This window comes from Rhynchophorus ferrugineus, unplaced genomic scaffold, assembly GCF_030347505.1.
Source record: "Rhynchophorus ferrugineus isolate W39M unplaced genomic scaffold, kcgeb_rfMv2 rfM7, whole genome shotgun sequence".
In the NCBI taxonomy this organism is placed as follows: Eukaryota; Metazoa; Arthropoda; class Insecta; order Coleoptera; family Curculionidae; genus Rhynchophorus; species Rhynchophorus ferrugineus.
Genome location: NW_027472586.1, coordinates 28,682,460 through 28,696,242, shown reverse-complemented (window position 1 = coordinate 28,696,242; position 13,783 = coordinate 28,682,460). Strand labels below are relative to the sequence as shown.

Here is a 13,783-nt window from a genome sequence, read left to right as displayed (position 1 = left end):
TGCCAGTGGTCACTAGGATAGTCGTCAACACTTGACAAGAAATCCCCGTAGTTCCCAGGTTAAAACGCAGTAGAATTCCATGTCAGTTATCAATAATAATCATAGGCAATACAGCTATGATTTATAAAATCCTTCCACCATTACCACCATTAACGTACGGAAGTAAATGTATATAAAAATCGACCAGCTATATCCATGACAGATCCAGCTCGAAGTACCATATGTTGAGATGCGGGGGAGAAAACAAGGTTGTAAATTAAGTTCAATTTACTGGCTATGGCGTTATATAATACTTTCATAATAAAATTTCGGTTTTGAAAAAGTAACGTAAATATTGCGTTCGCAGGATCTTGGACTATAAAATATAATCTCGAAAACAGTACACCACTTCTAAGTACGCCTATGGTTCTTTATTTATTCCCGTATTTATCTTATCAAATCTTTATAGTATGCATATTCGAAAACAGACTTCTTCCTAAAATGCTGATTTTATGCAATAAGTCCCAAACGGTGAGACGCTTCCCAGAATATAGTGCAAGGAAAATATTTTATTTTGGTAAATCCAATTCTAGAGATAACTGTGTATAAAAATGTTCATGTATTTTAGAAGGAATACGTTCAATATATGATAAAAATAATATTATGATTATGATTAATATGATTAACTTGGGTAATTTTATTCAATTAACATTAAAATAAATAATATACTATAAGATACGTTCCGCGAAGATAACTGCATCACAGATGAATACATCTTTTTAAATGTCTAGTTTTGTGCCTGAAAATGTGCTTTTGCGGCACGTATTATTCTTGTTTCTTCAAAACAAAAAAGCCGCTGGTGGTCAATATTGCTGGTGGAGACTTCAAACGTGACAGTTTCAACGTTCAAGAAAAATAACGTACCTGTAAGCCGAAAACCTTTAAAGATGCGAAATTGAGAGAGATATCAGATGAAGGCCCAACGCAAACACAAAAACAATTGCCATAAAAGTTGAATGTGAGCCGAGTCGTACATTGTGAGCGTTTACAAGCAATGGAAAGATCCGATAGATGGGTGCCACATGAAAGAAATGACAGACAATGATAATATCGAGGAATTCGTCAGTGAAATACTGTCACAAGGTATGAAAGGAACTTATTATTGCATCGAATAGTGATGAAAAATAACGATTTATTTGGAAAATCCCAAAAGAAAAAATCATGGATAACATTCAGCGAAGCCTGCCTATCGACTGCAAAGCCAAATTGCTTTGGTCACAAACCATGCTCTGTGTCTGGTGGGGCCAAGTCGCTATCATATATTATGAACAGTTTAAATCAAAGAATCAAATAATAGTGATCGTTACCGACAGCAAATAATCAATTTAAGCTGTGCATGGATCGAAAAACCTCCACAATACGATCAAGGGCATGGTAAGGTGATTTTCCAGCATGACAACGTGCCGTCTCATACAACAAAACGAATCAAAGAAGTACTAAAATTACTTGGATGTAAAGTTTTATCACACCCACCGTACTCTCCAAACCTAGCTACAACCGTCTACTATCTTTTAGCCATAGGGCACGCGTTTGGAGAGCAGTACTTCGCTAGTTTGTAAGAAGAAAAAAAATTACTCGATGAATAGTTTGACTCAAGGGAGAAATTCTTCTTTTGGAATGGTATCCATAAATTGCCTGAGAGTTAGGCAAAATGTGTGGAATCAAATGACCATTACTTTGAATATATAAATTTTAACTATTCATTGTAAATAACACTTGAACTAATTATTTTCGAGAAATCATAATTCACCTTGCATCCGGACAACGCACCTGTTTACAAGGATATGTTTGCAGAAAACTGCTGAATTTGATACAAATCTGTTCTCAAACATCCAACAAATTTACTTCTGGGAAGCACTTCACAGCCAATGAGTCAAAATAGATTACGTTGAAGAATAAAACCATTTTAATCTGAAAATCGTTAATTATGAAAATTACCCTGCTTACTCCAGACTTTTTTGGTATCGATATTACCTTAGATAATCATTCCTAAATAAGTTCTGTTAATCCCCACCGAATTTGATGTTACTATCCACTTTATGTGGGCTTATGTTATTTACTATTCTCGTCTTCTATATTAAATTAATTAATTTGTTGTCCATAATTTACATATTTTTATTGTCAATAATTTAATTCAAACAATTTAGTAATTATATTAATACATTACATTGTTATTATATATTAAAGAGTGATAATAAAACAATTTCTTCATTTATTCATTAATTATGTTCATTATATAGATTCACTAAATTCATTCCTTCATTCTTTAGGAGATTCATTAAATAAACCTAGGTAAAAAATGCAATCTCCTTTTTTATATGTATATTTTATGTAAGATTCTATATTTTTCTGTTATAATCTAATAATCAGTAATACTAATAATATTTTAAAACTCATTTTCAGTACGCTATGTTGCATCATATATTTTGTATTTATTTATAATTTTGTTTAAACGTTAAACGTAAACCCTGGCAGAAATCGCATTATAGGTCTATAGCTCCTTAATAATAATCTTTTTGGAGAATATTTGCACTATCCATTTTCGCTTCTTCTCTGGCTTCCTTTCCACCTTACTCATTATCCACTATACCACTTGTCTATTTTCCTGTTTTTAGAACTATTTCAACAAAGTGACGGATATAAACATTCATTCAAATTTGGAGAGTATACTGAATACGCAACAAACTTACTTGTGACTAAGCATTCTCGTGTAATGGTTGTACAGCTGCTACTAGCTATTGCTTTTCCTTTTCCACAACTGTTCGTCAATGAAGTTTGAATTGTTCCGATAGCACTTTTTACGCGTTTGGGTAGATTTACAGGGAATAGACAAAATAATATGAACTCCATGCAACATAGTATATCTTCTTTGCATGTTGCCAACACTGGTTCCGTGTAAATAATACAATGCCTCTAAATTACTCAATTTACACGTCAAGTCTTGTAGGTTATATTACAGTGCATTAGATGATATGTTATGATGTCATTAGATGATATGTCCCGTCAGATGTTATTTTCAGATAAAAATCGATTATAACTAGACAACATAAAAATACCAAGACAAAAATAATAACAGAACTCAACACTCATTTGCGTAACATTGTTTCGACAAAAACAATACGTTGCGAGCTCCACAAAGCCAGCTGCGAAAGAAGCAGTGCAACGGTAAGACCTGAACACTTCATGATTGTTTAATCATCGTTTACAATGTTTTCTACAAACGCTTTTTACAGTTAAGCAGGCTGTCCATTATGATTTGACTATCTCGCTTACTTCAAATGAATATCTGGACGTCCTCAATAATGAAGCTCTTGCTATGACTAGCACATTGCTTCTAACCATTACCCATATGTCAAGATGATAGCGACCCCATACCCACCGCCAAAAAGGTTCAGTCTTGGTTTGAGAAGCATCAGAATATCATCGAGTATATTATCTGAGCAGCATAATTGCCAAATCTCTGAGGATATTGAGAAATATTTCCATCTCCAACACCACTGAAGCAATTTGGAGATTTTTTGATTCAGAAATGGAACATCATTTCGTTGAATCATCGCAATGAATTGCACCTATTTTAAAAGCAAATAGCGCAATAGGTGTAATAGCCATTAACAGGTCACTTGAAAAGTCCCCGACCTACCATAGTCAGACATATTTTTGGCAAAATTTGTTTTTTTTTATTCAACATAATTTTCTCCAAGGGTAATACACTGATTATAGCGACCTTCCAACTTTTCGATACAATTTTTGTAGAACAATTTGTCCTTTGCTTCAATATAGGCCTCAGTTTTGGCGATCACCTCTTCATTCGACGAAAATCTCTTCCCAGCGACTATTTTTTTGAGATCTGAGAACAGAAATTAACCGCTGGGGGCAAGATCTGGAGAATACAGTGGATGAGGAAGCAAATTCGAAGCCCAATTCATGGATTTTTGCCATTGTTTTCACTGACTTGTGACACGGTGCATTGTCTTGGTGAAGCAGCACTTCCTTTTTCTTCAAATGCGGCCGTTTTTCGGCGATTTCGTGCTTTAAACGCTGTAATAGTCGCTGTTGATTGTCCTTACTTTTTCAAGGAAGTCTATTAAAATTATTTCATGCGCATCCCAAAATACAGACGTCATAAACTTGAGAGCCATGCTGTGTGATTTCCCACGCTTTGGAGCGGCTTCACCGTATACAGTCCAGTCGGATGACTATCGATTGGACTTCGAAGTAGAGTGATGGAGCCATATTTCATCCATTATCAAATATCGACGCATAAACCTGGGTTCATTACGTTTGATCATCTTCAAACACTGCTCCGAATCATCAACCCGTCGTTGTTTTTGGTCAAAAGTGAGCTCGCGCAGCACCCACTAGCACAGTGCTTTCTCATACCCAAATATTCGTGAATGATATGATGTACACGTTCAGTTGATATCTTTAGAGTGTCTGCTATTTGATTCAATTTCAATTTACGGTCATTCAAAATCATTTTGTGGATTTTTTAATGTTTTCGTCGGTAACAAATTCTTTTGGGCGTCCACTGCGTTCGCCGTCTTCGGTTCTCAGGTTCTTCACGTCCTTTTTTCGCGTCGTTTTTTCCCTTCAAAAAGCAATATTTTATCAACACGCGAAATGCCTTTTTATCCATTTCTTCACAATAACAAAAGTTGCTTCAGTCCAAATGCCATAATTTACAAACTAATGATCCGACAGCTGTCAAATTTATACGCGCGTCTTTATTTCTAGGAGCGCCATCTATGTACCAGGCCGGGGACTTTTCAATTGACCTGTTATTTATAGTAATTTGCATTACTAGAATATCGATTTTATACATAGATAAACTTGTATTGGATTAGTAGTAGAGACCATTCTAAAGTCTGATGTTATTAAAATGACAGGCATTAATTAAAACAAGATATATAAATTACAAGTAGATTAATATTTGAAAAGTATATAAATCCCCGCTATAAAACTTATAACAGCGAAAATTAATATTCACAACCCTGCTAATTGTAAATAGTAAACGATAAAGCAGCATTGAACAAGTAAATAACAATAGTTTTAACATCAAATACGCTAACAAAGATAATAAATGAAGCCATCTAAATGTGAAACCATCTCATGTACAACATTAAATTTAAGACGACTATATGCCGGTTACTTGGGAATTAATAAAATAGATTACCAGAAATGTCGATGTACCAGATCCTCCGTCAAAGACGACGACTAAAAAGCTGATTAAGAGCAAAGCGGCAGCAGTGGCAGAGGGCTAAAGTGGAATTTGAAAGAAATCCACGGCGGATAAAAATCGATTAGGGCTTTTATTGCTACTGTACCTGTCGGGATTCCGTTCGGATTTACCGATAAAATAGCGGTTGTCTTAGTAAGCCACGAACGTGGCTTGACTGAAAATAAAGTAAACAGAAATGAGGGATGTTACATATAACCCCACTTGTAATAGCTATTCTTAATTACATGTCAGTTAATAGTTATTATAACAAGTTATCGTCCAGTGGTTGAAATTCGAAACGCAGTGTATTAATTTAATCATATTTCTGTCTTAATAGAATAACGAGAATAATTTAAAAATGTTTAATTTTATCTCTATGTTACTAAAACTTGTTTTCACAATGTTTTCATTATAAGATTGCAAATATATGATATATAATAATTAAAGTTATATATGTCTGTGTATTAAAATATATTGAAATAATGGAAAAATATCCATTTATTTTATTTTTATAACTATTAAATGATCGATTGTGAATGTGATTAAATAATTGATTGATGAACAATTGAAAAAAGGTTAAATAAGTAATGGCATATACAAAATAGCTACATATTTTTTTACATTGTATTAATTAATATATTTCCTAAAATTCTTTGAATCAGATTATCGTATATAAGTATATATAATTATTTTTAGAGAATATATGAATGAAACAATTATTCTTTAATTTTTAGCATTTATATTAGAGCAATAACAAACCCAATTAGGCACATTATTTTTTTCAATTTAGAAATGTATATTAAAGTAATGTATCTACAAAAATTAAATAAACTACTAACTTTTCAAAACCTAAATCCAAAAAAGCAAATAATTTAAATATAGATAAAAGGTTCAAAAAATATAATATTATATGGCTACATATTTTATTATATTAATCGCTAGATACGTTAAAATGTATTAACGTTTTGAAATATTTTCCTAATTACTCTGAGTAATGAAAAAATATCCATTTAATTTATTTTTATAACAAATAAATGATCGATTGTGATTGTGATTAAATGATAGAATGATGAACAATTAAAAAAAGGTTAAATAAGTAATGGCATATACAAAATAGCTACATATTTCATTGTATTAATTAATATATTTCCTAAAATTCTGTGAATCAGATTATCGTATATAAGTATATATAATTATTTTTAGGGAATATATGAATGAAGCAATTATTCTTTAATTTTTAGCATTTATATTAGAACAATAACAAACCCAATTAGGCACATTATTTTTTGCAATTTAGAAATGTAGATTAAAGTAATGTATCTACAAAAATTAAATAAACTACTAACTTCTCAAAACCTAAATCCAAAAAAGCAAATAATTTAATTATTGATAAAAGGTTCAAAGAATAAAATATTATGTGGTTACATATTTTATTATATTAATCGCTAGACACGTTAAAATGTATTAACGGTTTAAAATATTTTCTTAATTACTCTGAGTAATTCATATGTTTTTCTATGTATCTTATCTGTTCCATCTATGGAAATTATCTAGTTATATAATCTTTATGAATTTTGATATGAAATGAAATTACAGATATATAATAATAGTTGTAATTTTTATTACATATTTCATAGATTTTAAAACAAAAATGAACAGATAGACTTATCATAAAAGACACCGATTGCATTATATATAAAAGAGATTTATATACATATATTCATTGACGGTTTTACTCAGCCTTATATACAACATGCTATATTCATAATTCAAGAGTACATGATTAAAAATGTATTTATTTTTTATTGTACGGTTTATTTTCTAGATGAGTTCATTTCATAATTTTGTATTATATGAAACACTTATGTTTATATGTATGCTCTTGCTCACATATTTGTATAAACAGTTATACGTTCTTGTAGGCATACGCATGTAAGTGCTCAGGCTATTTTAAAATCAAATTGAAGTATATTTTCATAATATGTCAATTTATTCGTGAACTCCTTTTCATGTATTAATTTTTTTTTTAGTCCCTACATCAATGCATTTTATCTACCCGTCTATCTATGAATAGAAAATTAGAGCGTCGCACGTTAAAAAAAAATAATGTAAATTTAAAATTATTTGAGCGCCAAGTAATCAATATAGAGAATCCTTCTTAATTAGTCTAAGGTTAAGTCAACAAAAGGGCATATTCAAATTGACTACTAAAACTACTAACTTTTCAAAACCTAAATCCAAAAAGGCAAATAATTTAAATATTGATAAAACGTTCAAAGAATAAAATATTATATGGTTACATATTTTATTATATTAATCGCTAGACACGTTAAAATGTATTAACGGTTTAAAATATTTTCTTAATTACTCTGAGTAATTCATATTTTTTCTATATATCTTATCTGTTCCATCTATGGAAATTATGTAGTCATATAATCTTTATGAATTTTGGTCCATATTTTTCACCTAAAATATACTTTGAAAAACGATAAACCTATCAGGCTTATTTGATAATAAAATAATGTTTTTACTTCAATTTTTTCAATAAAGTAGCATTGAGCATTAGTTATTTGTTCCATTCTTCGGCCGTTAAAACAGTAGCTATCAAATATTATTATTATTTTTTCTGTCAGAAAATTTGTCTCTGCCCCTTGCACCTAGCTCACTTGTCTTCTATAATGATCGTTTCTATCTATTTTGCCTTTTCTCCCACATACAATTCTATGGAGCTATTTTATAATTGTTGATAATTTTTTTAAATTTGACTTTAACTCACTCATATTCATGGACAAATTAATGTATTTATTAAGTGCATTATTGGGTTTGTTATTGCTGTCTTAAGAAATTCATTTACAAGTAAAACTAGAAGTGAATTAGAATTTAATACCAATAAAATTTAGAGAAAAATATTAATAACTTTTGCAATTACCTCTACTACAATGATATACCTGTCGCCGAGAACCATATCAGTTACTAACATCTCTTAAGGAAGAACAAATTTTCTTAGATATTCTGTGTTCATCATGCATTAAATTAAAATCTGAAGCTGCTTGCAGAAATCTAAATACCTTGCAAGGACAGACGACTCTGGTTATTCTCAAATTATTTACTCTATACTAGGTTAAAATTTTCGCACATGTCTTTTTCTTCCCTAGCAAAAATTTAAAATATAACTTTATATGATCAAGCAACTTGTTAATAAATAAATATTATGTATGTCAGTTATTTATATTAATTTGTTCTTCCCTTATACATGGTGTTAGACAGAAATAATATTCAGATAGTTTTGTCTCAATAGCAATATTTTTCTGATGATGTTTATATTTACTCGGTAATACACAATGTTATTATTAAACATAACTCCATCAACATAATCCAAATCGTCAACTATAATGATCAAGAACGAATTAAAACTTTAGCAAAACATAGTAGTCTTTCCATCTGAGACAATCCATTTATCTATTATCTGTTCAAATATTTTAACTATGCAAATCAATTATGAGGGTTTGATAAAGTTCGCAGAACAAAAACGAGAATAAGAGTGACCTTGTTCTTCAGTCTTTGAATTTTTCAATCCCATCATTGTGTTGACTTTCTGGATGACCTGCAAGAAGCTGTATGTTCGTTATATTGACGAAGAATGATTGTTTGCAGCCAGGGGATCCGAATGGTTATAAAGGAACACCCAATTTATTATTCTGCAAGTTTGAAAGCAATTGAGAAATATATCAAACATCTCAAAAAACACTGAATATCCACTCTTTGAAGGCGAAATTTAATTTGTTCCAAGAACAAAGTGCATTAAAAAATTTTGTTAAAATCGTACTCGACTTCTTTTAGACAGGTTGAAACACAGAGTGTCAAAAAAGTTTAAAATTACGATCTATGTATCCCACATCTTGATAAGCTATTATATTTTAAATCAGTTAAATATAAAAGTTTGGCTTTCAATAAAATTAACTTTGAAAAAATAATACATATGAAATTTTACAATTTTAAAATATATTTTTACGAACAGCTGTAATTTGGAGAAGAATTTTTTTTTATTTTCATTACTACGATAGAAGAATGTACGGAGAAGGCTCACACCAAATTTAAAGTAAACAGCTAGAACAAAACAAAACAAATGAACAAAATCCGTATCAGTAGAACTTAAAAATTTGAAAAAGGTAGTATCCAGAGGATTTAGATTCCGCGTCACTAAAACAGCTATATATTCGAAAATAATTTAAATTTTAAAAAATTCCCCGAAGGGCATATACTTAACCGAGTTTTTCAGATTCGTAGACCATAGAATCTCCAGACTCTTGCAATTTACTACTAGATAAATATTTAAAATATAGTACCTAACCATGGACGTGTTCTTAATTAGGCTTAAAGATAAATAGAAAAACAAATATATCCTTTTAATGAACACGATAATAAGTCATAAAAAATTAAAAATAAAAGACGATATAGAATAAGGCCTTATAGCAAATTGTACGAAATAAACAAAGCAAAATCTACATTGTGAATGGTTCAAGACGACGTTAACAACTACATCGCCAAGTGGCTGATAAACTCAGCTCGATATAATCTTCTGTATTCTAAGAATATTAGCCCATTAACGGACATATACGCTACCCTCGAAACATTGTATAATTTACGAGATGGTTATTTCATTCAATAACTACGCTTCGTGAAATAATATAATATAAAAAATATAAATTAAATTATAGAAGTCAAAATCCTTATACACCTTTCCCTGTAATTTGTCTCTATTATTCCTTCGTACTTAAATTAACAAATCGTTCTAGAGAACTTTAAAATCCATAAAGCTTCTCTCCAATTTTGAAGGCATCATTCTACTTTGTAATCAAATTGAACAATATTATCACACTGTGTTTATTCATGAATAGACAGACTCATTTTTAGGTAGCAATTTTCAATAATAATAAGTCAATAAATTATATCTATCCATCTATATAATCAACAGGAAATTACATATATTTACAAATAGTTGTAATTTTTTGTTGCATTTTCATTAAAACACAGATTAATTTATCACAAATGACCCCGTTTGCATTATATATAAAAGAGATGTATAAACGGATAATCATTGACCGTTTTACTCAGCCTTATATACAAAATGTCATATTCATAATTCAAGAGTACATGACTACAATTTATTTATTTTTAATGTACGATTTATTTTCTAGATGAGTTCATAATTTATGTTTCAGAATTCATAATTTAGTGTTATATGATATCCTTTTGTTTATATGTACGATTTTGCTTACATATTTGTACAAATAGTTATACGTTTTTGTAGGTATAGATTTGTACGGCCTTAATCCATCTTATAATGATAATCCATCTTAAAATTACAAATACATAATAATAGTTATAATTTTTATTGCATATTTCATAAATTTTAAAACAACAATGAACAGATAGACTTATAAAAGATTGCATTATATATAAAAGATATGTATATACATATACTCAGCTTTATATACAACATGTTATATTCATAATTCAAGAGTACATGATTAAAAATTTATTTATTTTTTATTGTACGGTTTATTTTCTAGATGAGTTAAATTCATAATTTAATATTATATGATATACTTATGTTTATATGTACGCTTTTGCTCACATATTTGTATAAACAGTTATACGTTCTTGTAGGCATACGCATGTAAGTGGTCAGGCTATTTTAAAATCAAATTGAAGTATATTTTCATAATATGTCAATTTATTCGTGAACTCCTTTTTATGTATTAATTTTTCTTTTAGTCCCTACATCAATGCATTTTATCTACCCGTCTATTTATGAATAGAAAATTAGGGCGTCGCACATTAAAAAAAAGAATGTAAATTCAAAATTATTTGAGCGCCAAGTAATCAATATAGAGAACCCTTCTTAATTAGTCTAAGGTTAAGTCAACAAAACGGCATATTAAAATTGACCGTCATAATTAACGTTATAGCAGAAACAAAATTTAAATATCCCCACTCCTGTGTGATCATGTGATTCCACCCCCACCGTAAAACACCCACTTAACCGTACTGCAACGCGAACAATCGAGTTTGCCGCCTTTGGCGTATGTTCAGCCCGTTCGGCAACGGTCGTGTGGTCTCGTCGGCCCTCGAGGATCCGCGCACCAATCGGACGCGGCGAGGCCGTGTCGATAAACCGTCGTCGGCCGTTCTAGGTTAACCTGATTCGGATTGACGTCGTTCGCAGTCAAGAAAAGTCGGGGAGTAAATTCGGCGCTCTTTTATCGGGGCCCCCACCGCATCCCACTCGCCCAATGGTGCTGTGATAATTGTCTTGTGATAGAAAACGTGATAGATTAACGTTGAAATTAGTCGTTGTTGAGGAATACCGGTCGGCGACAATAACAAATCCGGAACGACCTTGAGTATACGGGTCCCCCCACGCCGGTATTTCTGCTTTATTTTTCTGTCGTGCCTAATTATCCGGAAAATTCATCAGTCGGGCGTTAGTTTTAGTATCGATTCTATCCGAAAATGGGTTGGACATCGATCAAAGCTCACCTGGTAAGAGCACAACACAAATATATTATTAATATACAGGCATTAAAATAAGCATGGAAGGATTAACTTATCATAAAAGACACCATTGCATTATATATAAAAGAGACGCCTATCCATATCTTATAGGTAGTTTTATTCAGCTATATATAAAGCATATTATATTCATAATTCTGGAGGACATGATTGCAATTTATTTACATTTTATTGTAGGATTTATTTATTAGATTAGTTTACTTCATAATTTAGTATTATATGGTACACTTTTGTTTATATGTTCGATCTTGTTTACATGTTCGTGCAAATAGTTAAAAGTTTTTGTTACATATTTCATAGACATTGTTAAAAGAAGCATGGATAAATTGATTGATCTTAAAAAAAAACGTCTAATCATATGTTTATAGATAGTTTAACTCACTTTTACACAAAATGTTATATTCATAATTCAGGAGTATATGATTAAAATTTATATATATATATATATATATATATATATATATATATATTGACATGTTCTACTCCGTTAGATATCAACGTATTATATCTATTATTCAATAGTACATGTTTAACTTTTACTTATTTTTATAGTACGATTTATAATTAATTTACTTTACCTTTTTGCATAAAATACAATAAACTATAATGTACATTTTTGTAATTAAGATAATAATAGCCAACTTAGTCATACATTAACAATAAGGAATCATTTAAAAATAAAATATCTGTCTGTTAAACATATTGCCACCTTTGCATTATCTTTGAAATGTATATAAAATGTCATTTCGATAAAATTTGTTTTGTTATGTTCTATGGAATGAATGTAAAGAAAATTTGTGAAAACGTATTAGTAGGCTTAATGTTATAATGATTTATTAATGGTTGCTTTCATTTAATATTAAGGTATTTAAATAAAACTTTAAATGTATAAATCCTGGATATGGAAGAGTTGTAACAAAACTTCCCAAACTTCTAGCGTTTCATTTAGAGTTTTCGTGATGGGAGACGATATTTCCTATATTTTCCGTTTTTTCAATAGCTTTATTCAGATTCAATCATATTAATTATTAGAGGAAGAGTATCGGGTTAATGTTTTTAGAAACTTCGAGTCATTCATGATTAAAAATTCTTCTTCAATTCTACCAAATATATGATCATCCATGATTCAGGCACAATTTATAGGGATATTTCTCCCGTTATTGTCTTGCGTCATTATATTTTATTTACAAATGGAAATAATAGTTCTACAGTGATATGTAGCGAGATGAAATATGAGACGTTTTGGAATCTTCAGTGTTAAAAAACAATAATTTTTTTGCGTAAAAAATCACGCTACCTGTATATAGAAAATATTTTGTGGACTGTTAACAATTCGGCTATATTAAATAAGTAATATAATAATAAATCACTACATATGTGAGAATTTAAGGCGACGTATAGATATACATGAGCTATGAAATGTGAAAGGGTTTAAGTCAATAACATTTTTACTTTAAAATACTGTAATATTTGTATAAGGAAAGAAAAGACGACTTGTTGGACGGCGATACGAAAGACATTGGTGATTCAAATCTATTCGAACATAAACCATGACTAAACGTCTCACATATCACCTCCTCGTCTTCGAACAATAATAGTCATGCCTGTGCGTGGTCATTGTCTCCTCTGAACACCTTATAGTTGTATAATAATTTGAGAGTGTCGCTTCTATCTTTGTTTACCAGCTTGCTTCTACCCAAATATCAATGATATACCCTATTAGGATTGGTTTCCTCAGATTTGATGACTGCATATTCCAATAGTCTGCGCCTGAGAAACGGAGCTACTGCAATCTAACTTTGATGACTGTTTACACTGCATTATAAGCTTCTGTCCAATAACAATATATATATATATATATATATATATATATATATATATATATATATATATATATATATATTTATATTTATATATAGATATTTTTACTCAGCTATCTATCAGCAAGAT

General features: G+C 30.2%; 1 protein-coding gene across 1 annotated transcript in view; it reads left to right on the top strand.

Moving 5' to 3' along the window:
- Nucleotides 1-13,783, top strand: part of Stacl (SH3 and cysteine-rich domain-containing protein) — a 455,842-nt gene that overhangs the window by 339,029 nt on the left and 103,030 nt on the right. The gene's annotated exons all lie outside the window — the stretch shown is intronic.